We start from the raw sequence: 24,451 nt of genomic DNA on the forward strand, positions 1-24,451 counted from the left end.
ATAATGGCGGAGGTTGTTCGATATGGCGCGTCTGTACGATAGACCGGATATAGATGTTTCTCTGTCACAGGAATCGCGTCCTCCGTGAGATCCATCTTTGGAAATTCGCGGACCGCCAGTACATCACGCGAGTTTTCATCATTTTTTACCGCGTCATTGGCTGTCCGGTCTGTTAAGAATGGTATATCGCGGCAATATCGCTGACTGAGTAACTGCATTGTTGTCGAGGCTACGCTGTCCGGTTTGGACGATTAATCGATCGATCAATCACTCCGTCATTTTTGGCCGTGGTAATATTGGCTCGTTGTTTTTGAATTCGCAACTTCTGTACAAAGCGGCCGCGCGAAACCAGAAGCTTCTCGTGGACACGCCGAAAGAACAAATAAAAACTAATGTTCGATGTCAGTTACGAAAGAACCGAACAAATACGGACGTCGATCGCTTGGAAGTATGCGGGACGGGAAAACAAGCGAATAGAGGGAAACGCGACGACCGTTGGAGTTTCCGCTTCAGGATCGGGCCGCGACAGTTTGCAATTTTATAGCGCCGAGTGTCTCGTAAACTGGCCATTAAATTTTCTTCTTCAATCCCCCTCCCCTTCAAAGGTTCGAATCGAGACGGATCGCGTATTACGTGGAACGAACAGGAAAATAACGAATGGGACGCGATAGAATGGTGGAAGTGCGGTGAGTTTACATTTCCACGATGTGTGACGTTTTCCATTGGTCGGGTAGAGAGAAGCGACGAGGAATGCGCGAAGCCTGTGCCACGCGAGAGCACATACGCGTCTCGAAATCTCCTGATCGATGATAGAGCCAGGCTTCCGACCAATTTCGCGGAGAACTTTGCAATCTGGCCTCACGTCGGATGCATTTGCAATTTGATTTATTCTTGGTTCGCCGATACGGTTGGTCGGCGGATCGGTAAAAGGATTTCCCGGCGTTTCCCACTTTTCGTCGCCGTTCACCGCCGCAGTTCCGCAGCATCCCTCGTTCAAACAACGATATCGTAACGATAAATTACGGCAATCCTCGTCTTATTTTAACGACCTTGCCGCACGATAATTTTATCTCGTAGCGTTCCGTGTGTACATCGTGTTTCCTTTCGCGCCGCGATCTGAATCGCGAATATGAAACCGTTGCACAGTCGTAAAGTCTATTAACGGCTGTTCTGGAATCTAGGTCTCGCAGAGATAACGTTTCCCGACCTGTTATTTTTATATCATACACGTTAGATCCACCGGGGTCGATTTAACGTTTCTCCAATAGTCGTCGCGACGTCGAAAGGATGCACATTATGGAGCACAATTTTAGGATGACGCTTATGGATCGACTCTCTACCTAATTCGATCAGCGTAATGCACTCTCGATGGGTTTAACCTTTAGACTCCATTAAAGACAGTATCGCGATATTATCGCAACCCTCTTGAGAACGTTACAAACGCTTCCAGGAAAAAAAATGCAAGGAAAAACGTGCAAGAGCGTGTCGATACATCGGACCTTGAATCGATGCGAAAATTCATCAACCATTCCGAGCGTGTAAGCAACGAAGCAAAGAATTATTGATATTCTGTTGGTGGTAATTTTGTTAAATCCGTTCGGCCTGGTGAAATAAAAGCGCGGCAGGATTTAAACGAGTCGGCCCGCGTACTTTATTCCGGACTTAGTCTCGTTCAAATCGAAGATTAGCCACTCTGACAGTGCTGCAATCCCTCAGAGAATACGACAAGCTATTCGAGGAAAGAATTAAGGAAGAAAGCCATGGGAGGATCTCGACGGATTCTTGAATCCGGTCACGGTAGAAATTAATTTTCGCCGGACGAAACCACGGTGAATTTAGCGTCGGTAAGAAATCAACTCTGATCGCGGCCGTTTCGTCCTTCTTCGTTCTTCTCCAACGATCGAAACTCCGGGCAATTTCTCCAAGAGAAATCGAATCGTCGCCACCGCTATCGAGAGGAACCGACTCGACTCGTTTCGGTCAATGTTGGGTCTATTCTTCGCGCGATTATTTCCCGCCATTGTTGCATTTTTACGTGGGAAAAAGGAGCCTTGCAGGATCGCTGATTCCCTCCTGCCGGTAATCTTTCTTCTGCCACGTAATTGGCAGTTACGAGTCATCTTTTCGTTTCATCGTCGTTGACGCGCGGACACATAGCTAACGTGATAAATGAACACCGCCAACGTCGCGATACTCGAAGATTAATGTTCTAATAAGATTCCGTTCGTCCGATTACGAAATGTTTACTCTACTGCCTAGTAGATGATCGTCTGGTTTATTCGTGGAGCAGCATGCATCGAATATTCCGCTGGCGTTGCTCGCTTAATCTTGCAGTTTAACCGAAAATTAAGCCAAAGTAGTTGGACCGACCCGACTTATCTTCAATTTGAAACCGCCGTACACGTTTACGTGCAGTTACGCCGAAACGTCACAGCGCGATTCACGCTACGGTTGGAATAGCTAGGGCACCGCTGGAATTTATTATTTTTCCACACGGGTACCCGCGATTCCACGGATAACGAGGTTGTTAACCTTTTCCGTATGTGTGACCGTCGAATAGGAAACGACGTGGAAACGATTTTCGATTCTTCCGCCGTACCGATGATAAGAGATTAGAATAAGGAACGAACGCGATTTCAATGCAGTCGACGTCCCGGCCAATTTTTTACACCGACGAGCGATTGACTGGCGTGAATGCCGCGGTGGGACTATAATTCGTCGCCTATTACACCTCAGCTACGTAACGACGTAGTACATTTTCAAACATTGATCGTTCGCCGAGTTAACGGCTTTTTTGGGGACCAGCGGTGTAATTGCAATAGTGGACAATGCGACTCACGTATCAGCCGGACGAAACGAACCACGTGGATGAAGCATTTCTTAACGAAGGACACGCGTTTTTGCGAGAGAATCAACCGTCGCTTCTTATATTTATTTCTCTCGGCCTTTGCTTTTTCGTTTCGTTGTCCGTTCCCCTTTAAAATTCCACACAAAGGTGACCTCGCTTATATCCGCTGGGAAAAACAGACTGACTGCCGCAGTCGTCATCCTCACTTTGCAGCGAAATAATATCTTCAACGAACAACCGAACCTTTCATCCCGCAGACGAAGACTCGCGGACAATTCGAGTCCGGTTCGTCATTAAATCGTCGACGAAAGACCGAGCTCGGTGTAAAGGTGTCCGCGTTCGTTAACAACGGCCATTTTGAACGCCACTGTATTGCATTGTGTGGGAAGGAAGTCGCGAGAAGTAGAACGAGCAGGAGGATACGAGCGAATCGAAAAGCTGGCGTCGACCGTTGCTTTCGTTACAATAACTGGCGCGTTCGTTGGAGTTTAACTGTTGCCGGTCGCCATGTGCACGCGAGCAGAGACGCGTAATCGCGAGTTTCGGTCTAGCCGACACGCATCCACGAATTCGTTGGCGTATCGGCACGCTCTAATTTGGCCAGGCTGCCGCAGCTGGCCGGAGCGGCGCGTAATCGTGTATGAAAGCGCGCGCGAGCAATCCTCTGGACGATAGTCGCGACGAAATTCGGATGGATGCTAATCGTGACGCGCATTACGCGTCGCAACCGTGGACAGATTTTAGTCGTCGTTGTTGGATTAAGGAGGGAAAATCCGGTTGTCGGCAATTCACGCGTCAGTTCACTTTCCGGCCAGACTGAAATGCCGTGGCACACAGTTGCGCTCTGAAGACGATTATTTGAATAATAGAGCCGCAAGAAGTGCGGCGTGTTAAATGTGTACGGGACTGCAGGTTAATGGTGTGGACCGATCGATAACGCTGGCTACGAATAATATGTAATGCACCTGAAATAGAATTGTACCGTTTCATAACGGTTACATTTAAATCTATAGCATCGTATACGTCACTGCGATAAAATACGAAAGACAGGGTAGTCGTAAATATCTTGGAACCCAGAGGTCTTTGGTCGCGCGTCGCTCGAAGTAGATGCCGCCGTACGAGATCGGACCACGAGGCAAGCCCAGTAGTAGCGCTATCGAATGTGCGCGACAAGGTAGCATCGATCTGTATATGGTCGGACATTGGCATTCGTAAAACTTATACCGGGCTGTTGCTTGCTTGAAATAACTGTACGAAACGTTATATTAATCCGCGCTGCGTTAGACGAGAGAACTTTAAACGACACGTAGAACAATGTGAAAGTAGCGGCGGTTGATATTGATTCGGACCACTTGCGCGAGCAATCTATAGAAGAAAAGGACAAAGAATGGGAGAGGAACCGAAATTTTGTGGTTTGTTCGCGATATTATTCTCGTTTCCCTCGCATGATCAAGTAAGTAAATATTTGTCCGGTGTTCGGCGGTAATTCGATCGACGCAGGCACCGAGCCAAGTACCCCCTCAACGTGTTCCTGGAAGAAGCCTCTTTTACTCGTCCCGATTCGAACGAAAAATAGAAGAATTTGTTTTCTCTTTGGATCGCAAGATCCTAACGATCCTCCGCTACGATCGAGATCGATGGGCGGAAATTAAAAGTTAAGTCAATAGAGCGGACAACAATCGACCGATCTCGTGTCATAGCCATAAACTAAAGTCTCCGGAAGCGGGCGTAGTTATCGCTCACGGGGACGCTTGTCGCGACGCAAGACTCGCGTGACTTTATTCCACAAACGACATTGCTCCACTCTTGTAGCCGTGCACACGCCCGTTCCCATTCGGTTGCAGGTGTATAGCCGGTGTCGCGTTCACGAACGAGTCGACTCGGCCTATGGTTACGGTGTAAAGATGTAGTTCACGAGCAACCAACCCACCGACCGACGTTATTTCGCTTCGAGATTAATGCCCGTTAATTCAATGCGCGTTCGATGATAAAACAAGAGTCGTCCGATTAACCGCGTTAATTATATCGCATTTTGCCAGTGTAACACACTGTCTATGTACATCATATAGTTTTCATATGTGTTTCATATATTGGGTTGGCTGATACGAAGATAGTTATCGGTGTAGTTCGTATCACTAATAACGAGTTATGGGAGACGGTATTTATCAGTACATGACAGGAGTAATCTTTAAAAAATTAATTACGCGCTCTTGGCTCGAAAATAGGTACATCGCTTTGCGTAAGGAATGTATGCACAGTTCAGGTTACAGGTAGGTGCGATAGTTACTTCAATTTGCGAATAGAAAACGGTAGTAAATGAACGATTAGAAAGCAGCGAATGAAACTACAGAAAGGACAGAGGTAATCGTCGATGTCAAGGCTACACCTGACGGCGGAATTAAAGGAAGAGCCGACGGAATGAAATTGGCTGGCGACGTACGACGACGGTCTCGGCTCTATAGAACGTGGAGGGACGTGCACCAAAGAAGGATGGATTGCTCGACGTTGTTAAGACAATAAAATTGCTCGACGTAAAAAAAATGGTCGTGAGCTTGAGATTGCTACGAGCAGTCCTTCTAATCAAGCTCATTCTTCTTCCTCTTCTTTAACCCTCACCCCTCTATTTCCGATTCTTTCTCCCTGGATCGCGTTTTCGTCTAATTTTTCTCGAGCGACGAGACGTCGTTCGCGGGCGCAGCGAGTCGTTCGATTTCGATTGAAACGCCACGATAACGAGCATAAATTTCACCGGCGTGGCGTGACTTTGTTCTGCTTGGCACTAAAACCCGCTTGAGACCGTGCCAAAATTTGCGGAAAATTTACACCGGGCTTTTTTCTTTCGCCGCGATCCGGCTGATTTATTTCTTAGATAGAACAGCTCGAACGTATGCATTCCTCGATCGATCTTCCTGCCCTCGATTGTTCGATTCGCGTTAGCTCCACGACCGAGCGTGTAGCCTATAGCGACCACGCTAATAATAAGAACCTTTAATCCACGTTGATTTCTCCCAAGGCAACTCTATGGTTATTACGACCGCGTGTATCGGTAAAAATAATCCAGTCAGGATTTGTAACTTGGTCTAAATATATTTTCCTATGTCTCGGGCAGAAATAGATTTCTACGAGATCAAACTACCTTTTCAAGATAGCTGTCGATTGGAGTAGTCGTTTGTACGCGACAAAGCGCCAAGTTGATCGATTTGATGGTGTTTTTCTTCCGGGTGCGTTCTGCACCGGTCGGCGAGTCACTCGGCAAGTTCCAAGTTGATAAAAGATCGGTCGCAAGGCGTGCTACTTTTCCGAGTGATCGGCTGGTGAAAAAGGTTCTGACGGTGAAGGGAAGCGCGAGAACCGTTCGTTGTCTTAATTACTCCGTGACTCGCGTTGCCACGTTGCATGATAATTACTGGGTAAACACTGATTACGCTGAACCGTGGCTGATTATACTCAGGAATCTGCAAACCGTTCTAACGGCCGCAACTCTCGGATTTTACACGCCCCTTCACCCATAGAAATCCCGTCGAGCTGGCGGGCCGGAAGTGACGAGGGGAAATGACCTCCGAACGTGGAGTATCCTCGCAGGATTCCAGAACACGTCGTTGCATTACCTGTCGCGTCTGTAATTACATGTTGGCTGGCAACCTCATTTTGACAGCATACCGGTTGATTCGTCGCGCGACTAAGTCGCGGACAATCATCCGACTTTCCCGGAAGTTGCCGTTCCCTAAGGATACAACCACACGCGAGCCTCGATCTTTCGAGTCAAGTCGATGGGACAACTTTCGCTCGGTTAACTTGCATCATAGATCGAATTCGATCGAACGATGCTATAAAATACGAGGCGGCGTTAAAACAAGGCGCAAGAGCTTGCAGACCGTACCGTGAACAGCTTTTCACAGAAAGCTTCTCGCAGAAGCGTACTTTTTCGGATCGACGAGACGACGATACTTTGTCCTCTTAATTGCGATGGAGTCGACAAAGCGACGAATAGACGTGCGAGAGAGGGGAAGAGACGCGAGATCTTTCGAAACTTGCAGTTTCTAACTTGCAACTTGCATCTCTGTCTAAACTGTTCTCTGATAAAGCTGAACGACGTCGAATGGAAGAAGAACAAACGGGTGGAAGGATGGCGGGCAGGCATCGAAGAACAAAAGCGAAAGGAGTGGGAATCGGTAGCGGGCAATTCAATCTTCGAAAGATAGGCAACGTCATCGAACGAGCTGTTCCTTTTCGATTCTGACAGCGTAATGGTATTAGTCGTGGAGCAACGGATAGAAGGGTAGCGATATCTGGCAGCGGGTAGGGTTGGAAAGGGCGATTGCCATTGCCCGTAAAGGCCATCAGCTGCTATTGGGCCACCTTTGGCCTTAACCATACAGGCATGAGCCTCGCATTACCAGTCGCTTCGAGTTATCTGCGCTTCCCACGTTAGCCAGGCCGCGCAATGTCACACGCCGTGGCCCACATTCGCCAGCACCTGCACTGCAGAATCCCGATAGTGCACGTATATGCACGTCGAACCGTCGCTTATGCGCTTTCTCATGCGCTGCATTTCGACCTCCTCCCCGCTCGTCTCCTCTACATCTCATCTGTGCACTCCCCTTCGCCCTCTGTTTCTCCATCTCTGACACGAACATCCCCGTAGCTGACGATTTCCCGTCTTCTATTATCGATCTAACGAGACGATGCGGTCGATGGAGAACCATCAAATGCCGATGTCGTCTTTGTGTGCCAGGAAGCATCGCTTAAAGGAACGACGTCGATCGTCACCCAGGGATTTCGTCTCGATGATCCTGATTCGCGCATCCTTTCTCTCTCTTCTAGCATTGTCAAGATATGGAAGCGATGGAAGTTGTACGTTCATTCAGCGATAAAATTAAAGTCACATTCATCGATCCGGCAACTATCGCTAATACCAGGAAACTCAAGCGGCGACGGTTACGAAATTATTGTTATTACATGAGGGTGCAACAAACCGGAACGAGCGAAGTGGCTGCAAGCTCTGGTCTGATTCAATCAACGTCATCGAAGTCTGAAACAAAGTTGGTTGAAACGCGCTCGAATGTCTGGCGCGCTTGCGCCGCCGCTCGTTTCAGCACGCCTCTAACCGCTAACTACTTGACATCGATCGACCTTAATTAAAGTCGGCACATTCGCAAAGTTTTACCAGCAGCAGCTACGTGTCGGATCCCCCAAAGAACGCGAGGCTGTTTTTACGAGTCATCGGTGGTCTCGCAATTTTTCAATCAGCTCTCGTCATTGCCAAACACAATCGTATTATTGAGATCATTGTGGCAGACGCTGCGATCTACTCGATCGTAAACTCGATCCTGTTGAAATGGACGATGGAGTTTTCCATTTCCGACGGTAGAGATACGACAACGGCGATACGAATCGTCGATGTTTTAAAATTGAATCAGTTGCGAGCTGTTAAATCGTGTCAGCGTTCGAATGTATCGCGTCGATGGTCAACACGTTCGAAACACGGACGATTAACCAGGCAAACGAAGTTTCTTGGCGGCTCGGTCGCATGTATCATCGACCAGGAAGGATGAAACGGTTGGGCAGAGAGAGGAGGGTTCCATTACGATGCAGCGCAGTTCTTCTCGTGGCGAAGATGAAAACCTCAAGACCGAAACAAGGAACGAACTTAGGTTCGGAAACAATTGTTTCCCTATTGATTCGATCCAAGAGCTGCCCGCGGCGTCAGTTTGTGTAGTTCGCAAACACGAAAATAGATATTCACAATGGAATCTCGTCATGGCGTTTCCTGCCGCATGGTCACGTCTCTGTTACCTACGAGCATAGCTATTCTCAGACGACGAATTGTGCTGCATCGAAACTTTGGTCTTTAACGACCGACTGGTTGCGCGATACGCTTCTGGCTTTGATGGCCTGTTGCGAGCATCTCCTCCCCTTATCTCTCCTTATTTCGCTCGCGATTCTTGTTATAAACTTCCCTTTCCTCTCTTTCATCGAGCTTCGAATTTCTTCTAGGGTCTGCCAATGTTTCGTTTGACCCTGTTCCTTGATAATCTCGCTGTCCGTCTGTCGCGGTCCCCTTTCGCAAGTATCTGTCTGATCATTTTGCGACTTAATCTACTTCTTCTCAACCTGCAGTTACTTTCTTCGAATTTTTGCTCGATATTTCGTTCGTTTCTCGTCTTCATTGCCTTTCGTTTCGACGCCGTTTCCAAACTGAAAACGCGATCGCGTTCGGTCAGGTACCTGTTTCCCAAATGCAACTCCGGCCATCGCGACTGTTCGCTTTGCATCCCGGGGGACGCATCCGTCCACCTTCTATTCGCTTCGTTCCTATCGTCCTCCAAACATTTCTAGACTCTCGTTTTTTTAGTCACGTGAAATATCGTCTTGGATGATCTCGGGATAGTCAGCTTCGACCTGAAATTTGCGCAGCTCCGACGCTTTTCTTCCACCATTCGTACGTCTATCGTGCATAATCTCGTTTGCATGAAACGAAATGAACACAGACAACTGGGAAACGTAAACAGTTAAACTCGGAGTACAAGCAAAACGTCGATATATAGATAGCGAGAGAGGCAAAAGTAAACCCTTCGCAACCTGCGTACTTCGTAAACTGGATCTATCGTTTCATGACATCTTCGATTTGTTAAATCCTAAATTTTGGATTTCGTTGTAAAGTATACTGGAACGTAGAAATTCGCGGCGTGAAACCCGTCGAACATTTTCATTTCCATTCGGTGTGCGCGAAGAACGTGGAAACGCGGAACTGCCAAAACATTCGCGGAAATCCATGTAGCGTTTCCGTTAGTCGTACGTCCACAAACACGCGTGTACGATGGCGGCGCAAGCGAATTACGAAAACGAATTCGTTAATTCGCGATGTTGAAGAATCCACAGCGGTCAGTCGGTATCGGTTGCAACCGAAACTTTTCCATCGTCGTCGACCGTTGATTACGGCCAAGTGGAAGGGGATAAAAGTTGCACGAACGGACGAGAGATTTGCGTGGGTACACGCGTGCCCGACTAAATTACCGCGCTATGAACAATTCAGAGCTACTACCGCAGCGGCGAACTTGTAAATGTAGTAATTAATATACATAGTCGTACAGCCGCTAGGTATTGTGAAATTCTGCCAAATTGTACCGCAACCGTGACTGTGTTATCCCAATTTTCCAGATTTTCCAAACGGAGCTCTGCTACGCAATTACATTCCTACGCGGTTCTACGCCTGTTAATGTCCTTAATCTCCCAGAAATTTCAATACAAAGTAGCGTAGTTTCTAACGGAGAGAAACCGCGGTAACGATATTTTCCTTTTGTCGATTTATAGAGAAAATCGATCGTAGCCGTATTGTTCGTGTCGCGAGGTATTTAATCGTTGCACGCGCGGACACGCAACTTCGACGTATGAACGAACGACGTTGAAATTCTGTCGGTCTTCCACGAGGAAAGGACCGAAAACAGGAACAGCCATGGAACACGGAGGACTCGCGAAACAGGCGATTCCCTAGGAATATTTTAAGGAATTTTTCTATGGAATCGGATCGGGCAGATGTTCGATGTACGCGGAGATGGCGTGGAACTCGTGGACCCAGGTTTCTATTTCGGCGTATAAGCGCCTCATAAATTTACCCCAGGGCCAGCAGCCGGCGTCGGTTGTTTTATGCTCTCTGGGCAGGAACCTTGCCGAGTAATTCTGCAATGCGGTTCGGTCCTACCTATAACCTGCCCGCTAACTTTCTCTCTTTTCGTCGTTTTCAAGTCCGCTCTCTTCCTTTATTCCCGTTTCACCTTTTCCATCGTTGAGCCGTTTCTTCTCCTCCCTCGTGGCAACTATCTTCCAGCGGTCGTCCGTAGAATTGCAAACTAGCTATCAGAACCGGCAACTTTGCTCGGAAAAATTTATGAGCCGCGTTAAGAGGCGTTGAACACCAGCTGCCTTTCTAATGACGATATTTCTCTCGTTCGCGATCGCCACCTCGTCGACTTTTTTTATCGTTTAGAAATTTCGCTGCTCGGTATCGTTTGCCGATGCAACTTAGTTGACTGAAAAGCAAAGGGCAATTAAGACGGATCTCTACACCTTCGCTGTTACTACACGCGAGCGCCTGATACCATCGAAATTGAAACTTTGTATCAACCACGTTCCATGTACAAGAATCTCGAACGTAATTTCTCAGGTGGCATCGCGGAATCATGATTTATCCTCGGCGATAACGAAGTCTCGACGTTGGTCGATTTTTCTTTCGCTGGCGAGACTTGTTCGTTCATGGAGGTGGTTACATCTCGTCTTAAAATGCGATGAAAGCTGCTGGAAGACTGGAAGAAGGCGCACGCGGTAATTCAACTGGTTAAAATTGCAACTTCCTGCATATCGTATGCGCATGTATTCACCTTTCCACCTCGGCCTATTCGAAAGAGATTCGTTAAAACCGTAAATTCACCGTGAACGTACTTTTCTGCGAAGCTGTAATAAATTACGCAATTCCATGTGCAACGGGTTCTTTCATCCTCGTCTTCGAACGCAAGTAACTCGGACCTCTAAACGAAAATGTCTCGCGATGCAGCTGATCTCCATTGGAACTGGCGCGTGTTTCCACGAATAACGAAATTTTGAATGGGGCAAGAGCGAAGAGTCTGTAAACACGCGATTATTTCTAGAAAATTCGATTACGATCGAAAGAAAACCAGACAGACTCGAATGATGCAAAAAGCACATAGACAACACGTAAAGCGTAATTATATTTTCGTAAGCTCGTTTCGCTGTAATATTGGCAACTTTGAGCAGAAGTTCCAAGTTTCCGTGTCAAGGTTTAGCTCAACTCGTATTAGATTCGCGATTTCGTATACCGTGGGACAATCGTGGCCGGAAAATTTCGGCTGGCAACGCTAATTTATAGAAGAGAGAGGAAGAAGAGAAGGAGCAGCAGACCGTCTCGAGCGTACAACCGCAACGAGGATTACCGGTAGACGGTGGAAAGACCGCGAGGATGCGAAGCTGCAGAGAACGCATTCATCCAGGTGATAAGTTATTTATATTGGGATTCCTATTGTGGCTATTTTGCAGAAATTGTGTTACAACGAGCCACGCGCAGGAGAGCGCTAATTTATGAGTAAGTCGGTCGTTCCATGTATGCTAGTGCAAAGGAGATTACCGCTGCGGGATGTGAAAGTTATAACGGACTCTGAATGTCTGAATAAAGTTCGTCCATGATCGTTTATCCAATGTCTTCGCGAATCGCTGAAGTTTTATCGGTTGTCCTCGTTTCCTTGCCGAAAATGGCGTAACATAAAAAGGACGTGTAATCCCTGAAGATCCATTTATACTTCCTTGGCGATGCTAATCACGCATACCCAAACCACTCGACGTATTCACGTGCATCCAAAGACAAATTTATTCCCCTAGACCGGTCGACCTCTGATTGATGGCGAATGAAAGAGTACGAAGAAAATGGAGGAATTACTTCGCTTCGAAATGCATAGGAAACTGCAGAGGCCTTCGGGCTCGCGTTAGCTCGATTCCCTCGCGGCTGCAAAATGAAACTCGCCACCGATGTTAACTTATTTACACGGTGGCCTGCGGAGCCGCGAAAGAAATTGGTTAGTCGCGCGAAACAAAGCGCTAATTCGCATGTTAGCTGCGTGTTCGCGAACGCGGCCACGTTCGTCGGATTACAAGCTCGCACGAGGCGGACGCTCGTGGCGAGACGCTAATTCAGCGTGGTGAGCTCTCGTAGCAGGCGGCATACAAAATGCAACCAGGAACCGTTTCTCTTCCCCAAATGTCGGCGCGACGCGCCTTTTCAAATTTCTCGTTCTCGTTAAGGGTATAATTTATTCCAATATCCAGAGAATTCGGACAGCGTGGAAAGACACCATCGTCGATACGCTGACCCAGCGGACGCGCACGTTTCGCAAGGATAGATTTCCCCTGGAAAACCGATTTTCTACCGCGCAGAAATTTAGCTCCGCTCATTCGAATCGACCGAGTTCTCGCAACAACGGATGTACCTTGCAGATTTCTGCATGTCCATGACGTCCTTTGCGACTAGTTAACATCGGGGGGCAAATATCACGGGATTAACACAGTTACAGTTTGCGGACGAACGCGATATTCGGGTTTTGTAACGAGGTAAATTCTTCATGGATGACGGCACTTACACATAGCGCAATTAATATTCGGTGGAGTAGTTTATCCTGGTGGTCCATCCAGGCAAAAGATGTTCACCAGGGAGACGACGGTCAATCGCGACGATGACTGTACGCGAGTACGCTCGAGTGAGCCGCAACTTGACCGACCGGTTCAAGTCCAATTAATGACGTAACAAACGTGCCATCAAAATCCACTGCCACTAAATTTGCTCCTCGTGCGACGTAATTAACGAGGAGAATCGGTGTTTGCTCGAGTATCGAGCAAACACCGATCTACGCTTTAATTGAACCTATTCCGACCGTCGCAAGTTTGCCGCTAAAACGCGCGTTACTATGGAGAATTCTTTTTTGCCATCGTCGAACCAATTTTCTTTCGACCATCGATTCGTTTACCTGTAGATTTCCATGAAAAAGAATATTCCTGTATATCGTTAGTTTCATTTTTCCCAGGTTTTTGTCGTATCTCGATTAACAGGACCATGTTGAGTCGCTTATTAGCACGATACACGCCGGATTCGTCGTTCATCGGCGATACGCAGTTCCACGCCGGTGACGAAAATGAATTAACGGTATGCCGAAAATAAATGACGCACCGTGTTTCATCCTGTCTTTCCGAGCATTCGATAAAAAATGCAACGAGAGTCGTTTTAAAACTGGGAAAAAGTGCATGGCTGCCTCGGGCGACGGACGCATAAAACGGTACATAGTCGCGCCGAGTGTTCACGCAAAAGTCCAACAAGCCTGGTTTGCATGGTCGCCAGCCGTGAAATAAAAACAGGATCGCCTTAACGAGCTATAAAAATCGCCGCGATCATCAACCCTTTCCCTTATTACCTCGATGCTTGTCGGATTAATCGTAAGAAACCGAGCGTTAAAATCCAATGAAATTCCGCTATAAGTTTGTACGTAGTCGACGGTGCTTTTGAAAATTGTGTCACGTAGAGAATTGTGTTTCAGTTACGAGATTTCCGAAACTTCGCGAGTGAAACTCCAGAAATCGATACGTTTTCCCATGCGTTACTTTCTTCCATTCTCTCCACGGACTACGTCACTTGTAAGAAAAATTTTCGCAGAGGATCGGAAAGATCTTTGCCTGTGATTACTGCGAGATACGGTCGAGGGTAGAAGAAAGCGCATTTAACGCACCACTGACGAAAACATACTGAAATTATTCTACTAACAGCGCGTTATCGCGTGTTCGATAATTATATCAGGGACGTAACGAAGTTGCGACGCGGCGGTGTCGTAAAGGCGATGGTAATAAAAGAAACGGGACGAAACGGATGAAAAAGAGGGTTGCGTCTCACGGCCCAGAATATATTAACGTGCATGCACGCGTACATACATAGGCGCGTGTACGCGTGCACCACTCGAACGACCGACGCGTTGTCACGCACGTGGAAGCACGTACGAGACGACGGCCTCGTAATTACAAGCTGACTCCATAATAGGATTTTCGGCGGTTTTAGCACGAGTACCACCGCTAAGAAGAACGATGCTTATCGTTGCGGACGCGCCCCGTTGATTGCGGCGAACATGACGCGCCTGTGCACCTGCAACTCGCTGACACGAGTGCTTATACGTAGTTTGTTTGATGAGTCGTGGATTTTTTAAAGCCGCGTACTTTGTTCGTTTACAAAGTTGAGACGAAAGTTGGTCGACGTTACAGGCGATACGAAAGTGATACGACTGAAAAATTCAAGCTGCGGGAGAAGTTGCAGGGGAAAAATGCGTTTAAAAATTAGTATTTCACGCTATTTCGCGAAATTTAGAATCGCGCTTTCGTACCATTTTCTATTATTCTACCGCGAACGTTTAATTTCATAAAACACTGAGAATTTTTATTTCGATCCTGATTTAAATATAAATTCGAGCGTTTCAATTCTGCGAAACACTTGAAACTTTTTAATCACGATTCTGTTAATTTGTTTAATCAATTATCGTTTATTCTCGTACGGCAGCGAAGGAACATTAAAATGCCGCATAAAGTTGAATTTCTAGGAAAATGAGCGTCGGTTATTATCCAACTCTTACACATACGTGGGGAATTAACCCGACGCCAAGATCGAGTAACGATAATCCTAGGAAAACCGATTATCTAACCAGCGCGGTTGAAAATACAGCGAGGTATTTAATAAACGTAAAATGCAGACCGCGGTTCGATGGAAAAATTAGAAAGTACGCGGGACCCCGGGTCTAATAGTCGCGGCGACGGTGATTTACAGCGTTGATTATTGCTGGCGAAAAGAAGCCCGTAAATCATGGCCGCGTCTCGCGTGCGCTTATTGCGCGCCTCCAGGAATTTCCGCTCGAATTTAAGGGCCGCATGATCGACGCGACAAATAGTACCACCTCGTCTCCTGTTTTCTAGCCAAGATCGAAGGGGATGGTTGAAGGAGCGTAATCGATTTGCCTGGCCGTTTATTAGTCGCCACATGGAAAACGCCTGTTGGAATTAACATTTATAATGCGAATTTATCGATAAGCGTGATGGCTGGGGATTCGCAGTCGGCGCACGTGCGAACGCGACGACTACGTGATCGCATTACTTCCGCGGAAAAAATGTGGAAAAAATTCGGACGAGCCGGTGTGGTCCGACCAACCAGCCGGATATTTGGTGAAATATTGAAATTTTGTTTTGAATTCGGTAGCCGCCGGTTTACATTGGCGCCGTCTCTTCCGCCCCGCAATTTTGTTACCTTTCGCTCGTGGCTCGACGAGTTGCCTAATGTTTTGCTATCTGTGCTGCGACTTATTTTTACCGACATTTAAAACGATGTGTTCTCTATCGAACGACTAAATGGATAAATCGATTCAATTCTATTTAATCTAATTTATTTATTAATTAACCGGCAAAGATCTCTTTTACAAGAAGGTGATATACAATAAGTTGAATACAAGTGTCAGGGTGATACAGTCGCTGTGGGACAGTAAGACAAACATGTGTATAAGTACGCTATACTGAGGCTATAATACTAATGCACCGCTCGGGTTAGCTAAGGGTACACAGACCGGTTAACACAGATCTCTTTCTGAGATTGCTGCTTGAGGTGGAAGACAAGTTGATATTATTGCGTAAAGCTTCGCCTAACTCGCGTATACGGGCAATGGTGTTTACGTGGGCAAATGTAGGGGAGAAGGACGAAGGGTAAAATAAAGAGAGACGTCCAGAGAAGTAACACGGTGCGTGGATGTGCCAGTTGATAAGGCTAAGAAACCGTGGACAATCGACAAATCAATTTAGGATTCTCACTATCGTAGAAAAACAACATCGTCAGCCGGTCACCTGATTGCGGATGGCGAATAAATTTTATATTCTGCGGTGATAGGAGCGTAGAAGGAGCCTTAGCAGAGATGAAACATCGGTTCGAAATTCTTGCGGAATTTAGACGGAGGATCGTAACGACGTCAAGGAGAAGAAAACGAGAAAGAAATGGAGTGGTAGCATCTGGCCAGGGTAAGAAAACGGGCAAAGCACAGTCGACGACATCGGCTAGAAATGTAAATATGTTTTCCTTGGACGCGATGTCGAGTAATTATTCAGCATGCTAGCGAGAAAAGATCTCATACAGCGGTATCTTTTCCGACGATGTTCTTGCTCGAGAGACTCGCAAGATATTCCAGGAGCTGAACCACGACTCTCGTCCCTTCGTTTCCTCCCATTTGCGGCCCTTTCCTTTCTTCCTACTCCCTTTTGCTCTTGAGACTCCAGGAAAACCTGTTGTTAAAGCTGAGAGTAAAGTTGCAAGTTGAAGATGAATTCAATTTCTCGTAGCTTACGCTTGAACATTCTCCTCCAGTTGAACCGCCACTTCGATAACGCTTTTTGCCGTCTTGCTCGCGGATTTTCGTCTAGAAAATTACGCCAACGGGATGCGAAACGGTGATAGTTAATCGTACAGTATACAGTTGCCTAATTTCGTGTTTCTTGGCACGCGTACTAGTTCCACGAAATTCGACGATACGAAATTTTTGTCAATAGCGTCGATAAAGATCGCGTATAAAATAACTTGTTCTAGCAGGCACGTTTCCGCCTTCACGCCTCACCAAACGGAAATATAATTTCGTTGGAAATCGTTGATCGCTGTAATCGTGGTAACGCGATTACAGTTTAGGAAGAAATGAAATCTCTCAATTAATTCGCATACCAACGACGTGAAATCGGCAGGACGCGATGCTCGCCTCGCATCTAATTCGCGAGAAAATCGTTGAATTTCAAAGCAGCTGCCACTCGTTAAAGCCGTATTAACGGCGAGGAAAGAACGATCGCGAGGCAAAGTGTGCCTGCGTGAGAATTTCAATAATTCCGCGCGGCCACGCTTTTTGTATGCGCGAACGATGCCCCCGCTGTAACGAATCGAACAATTTGCCGCGCATAATTTTCAGATTGTCAGAGGAAAAATTATGATATTTATGAAAAATAACGCGTTTCGCTGTCGTTCACCGTTCTTTATCACCGGTAAAACAAATGACACCTGCAATTATCGTGTTTTGTTCGGAAACGTGTAACTTTATCTTCATCGATAGCGACGTATTCCCATTTTTTATAATAAAATCCAACGGCAAGCCGCTTATTCGCTGTTCGAGTTTTGTATCCTCGCAGTACATCCATCGGTCGTAGTTCCAAGAACAGAATAATTCCTGGGAAGTTCCTCAAGAACCGTTCGACCGAGCGTCCGCAAGGTTGGCAGGCTAGGAGCAGCCCTTCTCCCTATCACGTGACGATACGCATCATTAAAATTCATAAGGCGACTCGCCCATTCCCACTTTAGCACCCCGCGGGCTGAACGAGCCGCGCATCATATATTTATAGACGCCCTCGAATGCACACATGCATCTCAGACACCTTATGCAAGCCGGTCGATTTCGGTGCGCACTTATCCGCAGCCGGATATCCAGCCGGTTTCCGCGAAAATTCCGTTTCCTCTGGCTTCTACCTTCGATATATTGCGTCGAACCGTCGAACTCCGTCGTCGCTTATTCTATGCATGAAATATATCCTTTTATTATTAGAATCGATTTGACAACGAGTTAACATACAGCAGAGCATACAGAAGGATGGCGCGTTTATCCCTACGTGTAATCTATCAGCGAGGTAGCTTCTAGGGACGAGCGATTCTTCGATCGAAACTGTGTTCAAGCTCGTAAGTTGGTTACCGCGTTAGTTATTTATCGGCGCTGTCAGCATCGATGACGTGGAGTTTGCGTAGATTATACGATATCGCGATGTCGTCGTCCCGCAGCGACGCGTCTACGAGATGACGGGAGTGCACTCACGGTGCGCCTATGAATCTTGCATAGGCCGCATGCGTATACGCATGAAATAGGAAGGAGGCCGTATTCCCTTTCCGCGTGTCGGTACGATGACAAATTGTGGCCTGGGTACACGCTAGATAGCACAGGCACTCCAACCAATGGGAATAAATCAAATTTCGCGGTACAACGTATGAACGTCCTTCGGTAAAATTTACGTACGATCGATCTCCGAATGCGTTCGCTCCCTACGACGGATCTCTTGTTACCTTAAAGAATTAGCGACGAACACGCTGCACGTGAAAGCCTCTGCTGCAATGCAAAGATTTAAGAGGCGGCTGACGCGACGGTTAACCGCGGCGCTAATCAACTTTATTAACGCGCTAATTGATTTATTCTAGAAAGTAACGTCTCAACGTCGCGGATCGCGCGAAATTCTTATTCCGCGTGCCTGCGTGTGCCGAATGAGGCACGCTAAGTTGAAACCAGTAACCGGTCTACTAATCTCTGATAAAATTACCACGCTCAGGTATTTAGCCGAGCGGTGGTTAAGCGTTTTTCCTAGCTCTCCTTTTACCTACTTGGACCCTCCTCGAGAAAATGAACGCGTTACACTTCCAGAGAGTCAACTTTCACTGACCGCGACTCACGCACGATATATAAATGTCACGGAAATCGTTGATACTCTGAGGAAACGTACTCGCGAATAATCATGCTCGGTAGATTCGAGGTATAATTTAGAAAAGGCTGATAAATAAAGCGTCGTCGTCTGACGTCGCGAGCAAGTAACTCGGACACACGAACGAAGGTGGCGGTGGAAAAAGCGCCGAAAAAGCGACGGGAACTTTTCGGAAGTTATAAGCGGATCAGCGTCGTTAATCATTCCTCGGCCACGCTATAGGCGCATACATTATTCAGAAGCGTCCCGACGCCAACTATGCATAACTTTTGTCCATGTTCACGCGCCTCTTTCTTCAGATAGAGTTAAGATACGATCGCGAGGGTGAAAAAGCCAGTGTCACAGAGTGACAGTCATCCTCCTTCGCCCTTTCCAAGTTGCTTCGAATTCCAGTAATAGGCGTACGAAAAAGAAACTCACGGAAAGTTTCATACTTACATTACGAGCGACGGAAAAGAACTGTGCGAGTACAAAGGCGCACCGGCTTGCGAAAAATGAGATCTTTCTAATAACGATGCAGTATTTCCGTAGTTGTTCAAAGATGCTTGCGATTCAAAGATAGAAACTCTGGAAAGAAAGCGTTTCAAAACTCTCTTCTGCATGTTATAATCAGAAAAATAATGAAATTGTTGGTCGGGGAAGACGTAGCGGAAAATTCCCGAAGGATTGATCGATCGATCGTTACAAAGTTGTCGCGTTTTCTCAGCGGTGAACGATGCACGTGCACGCTGTGGTATGCAAGGGGTGACGCGAGGGTGCGTCAGCACACGCGTAGGCGTACTTAGCACCCCGACTGTGTAAGACCACTCGACCGGCACGTACCGGATCCTTCAGACGTACCTACACGCCAGTAAATTATCGCCCAACCGTATGTACGGGGAAGTACGCTGCTCTCGTTGTTTTACACTCTCTCTTTCTAGCCAGTTTTCTTCCTTCGCAGTCGTGCAGTCGTCCAGCATTCATGCTCCCGTGCGATTTCCTCCACGCCGTACATCCCGCTCTGCCACGACCCATGGCCTCGCTTTTCTCTTTGTTCTTTCGCGCTTTCCAACGTCCCTCTCCTTGTCCATGGCACCACCCGCGCGATAAAAACGAGATTTACGGATTATACCGGTGGTTTCTCTCTCGTTCTCTTTCTCTTTCTCTCTCTCTCTGTTTTTTTTCTTTATCTTCTTGACAAGATGAATTTTGCATTCTTCCTACTGTTTTCTCGCGGTTTCCACGCGTGGTTTCATTAAGACCGGTTAATTTTTTAGTCCGCGTCATACCAAAACTCAGCTTTGTCGGAAAATAGGAGTAGCTGCATAATTTCTAGCAGATGTAGCATTTACGCTTACGTTTCATCGTGGATTATTGAATATAGTTACGAATTTATTAGGCTCGTTTCTCTTTCGTTCTCTACCGACGACAATTTTAATTTTCCATCGGATTGATAAGCGACCAGGAGCATTCGAATTTAAGGACGGATTTCTCCACGCGACCATCATCCGGTCGAGGTCAGCGTAAAAATAAAACTTATGGCGAAAAACGGAGGAGGTGGATAGGTGAAATCCGACAGTAAAGTTGAAAATCGACAGAGCGGAGCGTATATTTCATTGCCGGCGTGTGATTTTCAATCTCCGCCAATGTCCGTCCACGAGCTCCCCATAACCTTTTCTTTTCACGATCGGTCCGTTGCTGCTGTTGCTGATACTGCTGCTGCCTTTGCCTCTCGAACAACGCCGGATAACTTTGAGCTTTGTAACTCGGCTGCAGAGCACGGCGTGCAATCGAATCGAACGCGAGACATTCGAAAAAATGGGAAAAAATGAATTGGTTGAACAGAACACGCAGGGAAACGTATTTCGAGATAATAAAAGCTTCTCTTTTTTGCCTGCGAAAATTCGGGCGAAATCTATACATGGAAACTGAATGTCTTCAATTTTTTAACACCTACGCTTCCGAAATTTTAAATTCGGTATTATTCCCTTTTTCCGTTTCGCTGGAAGGAAATCTCGAGATATCGCCACGTAAATATTTAAAATCAAAGCAAAGAATCGCTGTGGCTGTCTCAAAGTCGGAGGAGAAAGACGCTCGCTTCTTTGTAAATCGCGCTCTACTGGATTATGCTGGCAAATTGGTAAAAAGCGCGTTTCTCAAGTTCGTTTCTCGCCGAGGGAAATCCAGGACAAACGTGGATGCAAGCTGATGCTCGCGTGTGTTTGGCGTGCGGGCGACCAGCCACGTCGGCCGAGATTAAATTCATCGCATCGGGGATAACTTTCTCTAACGTTGATTAACATACGCGAGAAGAAACTCGTCACTTTCTCCGCGGAAACACCCTTTGACACCGCTAATAACCATCTGAAGCCCTCGACACCGGTGTAAATTAAACAGACCCACCTTCTTATCTGGCATTGATTAAGTCCGGAACGTTCCGTCTTCTCGCGCTTCCTTGAATTATTCATGCGTTCTTTAGCTAGGCTTGAGAATAGGTTACATCGATTTCTGGCGGCAAGTCGCCAGAGTGAAGATGATGAGTTAGCCGAGTTACCTATGTTCCTTCGTATCTCTTGAAAGTGTAACTGGCGCGAGATTTATCTGCCAGAATCAATTCGAAAAGGTTGGAAATGGCAAATAGTTGGAGGAAGAGTTCTTGGGTTCATGACGTTGGAAAACTACAGCAACGAGAAACGAAAGATAAACCAGCAAAGTCACGACACGTACTTCTTTTACACCCCCGTAGCTTGCAAAAGTCGAGGCAAACGGATCGAATTTTTCGGAGAAACCCGGGCAGAGTCCATGCAACAAACGTATAACCCAACGGTCGGCCGAGTCAGTGCTCGCTATAAATTCGCCGGATACGAAGCTTAAAGCTGGTATGCTGGAACTCACCGGAGACGGCCTGAGACTGCGTCCGATGCTCGACCAGACCGCACGACGACTCTTGTTTCTCGAACAGACTGCATTCTGGATATCTGTCAGTGGCACACCGCCGACGAAAATCGTCGTCGTCGACAGGCGAAACCATAATTTCATTGTCCACCGGTTAGGGAGCATCGCTTAAACCATTGGTGACGAATTTCCCGCTAAACGAAGCGGATGGAGATTTTACAGGAAATTTTGAGAAGCCTTTGGATAAATGAAGAGAATGTTTGGGAAGTTTGTTCGATGGTATACCGATGTAGAACGCTTGTTGTATAGTCGCTAGGAATCCATACGAAGCTCGAAACAAGTTTGCGTCTCGACGAGGCTGAGTTTCAGGTTTAAAGGTTTCCCTGTAACTTCGACTTTCGGATGCGTTGTCAGTGAAATAGTCGAATGCTTTAGAAATGACGAAATGATGGAGCAAGAAGTTTCACGATACTACGATAAAATAAATATATTTCGTTTTTGCGAAGTGGAAAGAACAGGGTCGTAGAAAAAGCTTGGTTCATCATGTTCGAATTGTTCCTTTCTTCAGTACGAGAGCCCATCCTCCAAGTTACCCGCCGTGCCACTTTTATTTCACCTTCGGTTTCGTATTTCCTTTTGCTTCGTTTCCTCTCTAATTCGTCTAGAGCCCAAGAGCCATGGTACCGTGTGTGCCATTAACCCAAATAATTCTAGAGAGCAGCTTCGCCCTTCTCGAATTCTTCGCTCTTCAGTCTCCTTCGACCTTTCCTCTTTCTTGCCAAGCAGCTGGACCATTAGGTACCCTGTGAGACAAATGACGAATACTTTGAAACCAGGTATTTGTTAAACATTTTTAATTTTATCCTCCTTCCTTTCAACCACATAGTTCTGTAACATCGCGTAATATCGAAATAAGAAGATTGACATAAATCGATAAAACACTCGAGTTACCTTTCTGTCTTGTATTCGAAGATGAATTTTTATATAAATTATATCGTTGCGCTTTATATAATTCCGACCACGTTGTACATGACATAAATCTGTCCAGCTCGAGTACCATCTTGACAAGACTCCACTGTAATTCGTCACTTCGCAAAACCGCGAATGTAGTTTATCTCGAAATCCGATTATTTAAAGTCATCGATGATACGTATTATATTTAGTTTAACTTCTCGATGTAACATTTCCATTAAACTATCGCGTCTAACCTCGTTTCATTTTTCTCCTCTATCTTCGCGTATGTCGATATTAAATTTAGAAAACAGCTTGAAGGTACTTGACGTGCTGGTGACTTCTACATTTTTTATTTTATTCTATTCTTATCTTAAACTCCGTGATTGAAAATTGAGGTTATTAGCAGAAACGGAAGCCGAAAGCTCCTAAAGAGTGCGCACGAATTCGTCTGTTCGTCTACTTTTACTGTAAGTCGTGCGTTATAATCGCGTGGCATTGACACGATACCGGCAATAATTGTATCTATCCATGTATAATTGCTTCTAAGCATAGCAGTGATCTAATCGTATTTGCAGCGGAATTTCGTCGAGCTTAGCGAACAGAAACGTACACGAATTCCGCTTCTCTAATTTTCATACGAATCGATTAATCTATTACTACGCGCTTCGCTGCCACTTTGAATAAACCAACGTGTGATGATAACTCTTAGTTTCTATTTTGTTCCGTGGCCGTGGATCTCCGAGAGTTTTCGAGTTTCAATTAAGCAAGTTAACCACGTTACGAGAAAGACATTTGCCGTGGAGATTATCGGTTTTTAAAGTTTTATTAGCCGGTTTTTAAAATGGCAAACGATAACGATGTTTTAATTAAATTCGCTGGCCAAAAGAGCGAACGCAATGTCCCATTGACGCTGGCCTTTCGATACGGGTTTTAAGGGTGCAATTAATGATATTCGATTTGATTTCCATCGGTAAACATTTCGTTATTGGCAATTGTTGTTAGCGAGCGAAAGGAAATTATCCGGCGATTAAACTTTCAGCCGGACATTTTCACCCATTTTGCCCGAAACTACCGACCGTTTCCATAATTATAAAACTGCCTCGCTTACCAACTAATGCTTGATTAATTTGTTATGCAGTTCGCGTAAACGGTATTAACGTGACGTTCGATCCAGTCACGCAGCTTTCCAACTTTACCCAAAGTATTATTGTTTCGTACGGTATTTTGAAATACTTGGTACCTGACGCGTAGCTAAATTCGCAAATTCGTTCGATCGCCGGTCGAGCATCGGCTGGGAAGTTTCGTTGCTTCGGCTCGGTCGAGTTGCGCGTTGCAGTTACAAATCACAGTTGGCCGAGGCCAGAAGTGGCGTCAGACGATCGCGGTTACACCGACCAGCTCGTGTGACCTGTTTGAAAAGCGATCGAGCGCTAAAACAAGTCCGACCTTCTCCTCTTTTTTTTTCCGCCATCAGAGAGGAACGTACGAGGGAAACTTTACGCGAGCTCTCGGCAATTGACTTTCGAACTCGAACGCGTTTACTTGAGAACAGTTAGCAGACTTTACCCTTGCTCTGCCCTTTCTTTACTTTTGCCCTGTAAAGTTCGGCCACTGTAGCGTATTTCCACGATTTTCTCCGAGATCCCACCTCCCGTCAAGGGATTACTAGGAACCTCTAAGATTTTCTTCGTAACAGTGGCTTTGCGG

The 24,451-nt window shown here is 46.4% G+C and overlaps 1 protein-coding gene across 1 annotated transcript in view; it reads left to right on the top strand.

The window, feature by feature from the left end:
- Positions 1–24,451, top strand: part of Gfrl (Glial cell line-derived neurotrophic family receptor-like) — a 217,633-nt gene that overhangs the window by 145,225 nt on the left and 47,957 nt on the right. The window lies entirely within an intron of this gene.

This window comes from Bombus vancouverensis, chromosome 7 (assembly GCF_051014615.1).
Source record: "Bombus vancouverensis nearcticus chromosome 7, iyBomVanc1_principal, whole genome shotgun sequence".
Lineage (NCBI taxonomy): Eukaryota > Metazoa > Arthropoda > Insecta > Hymenoptera > Apidae > Bombus > Bombus vancouverensis.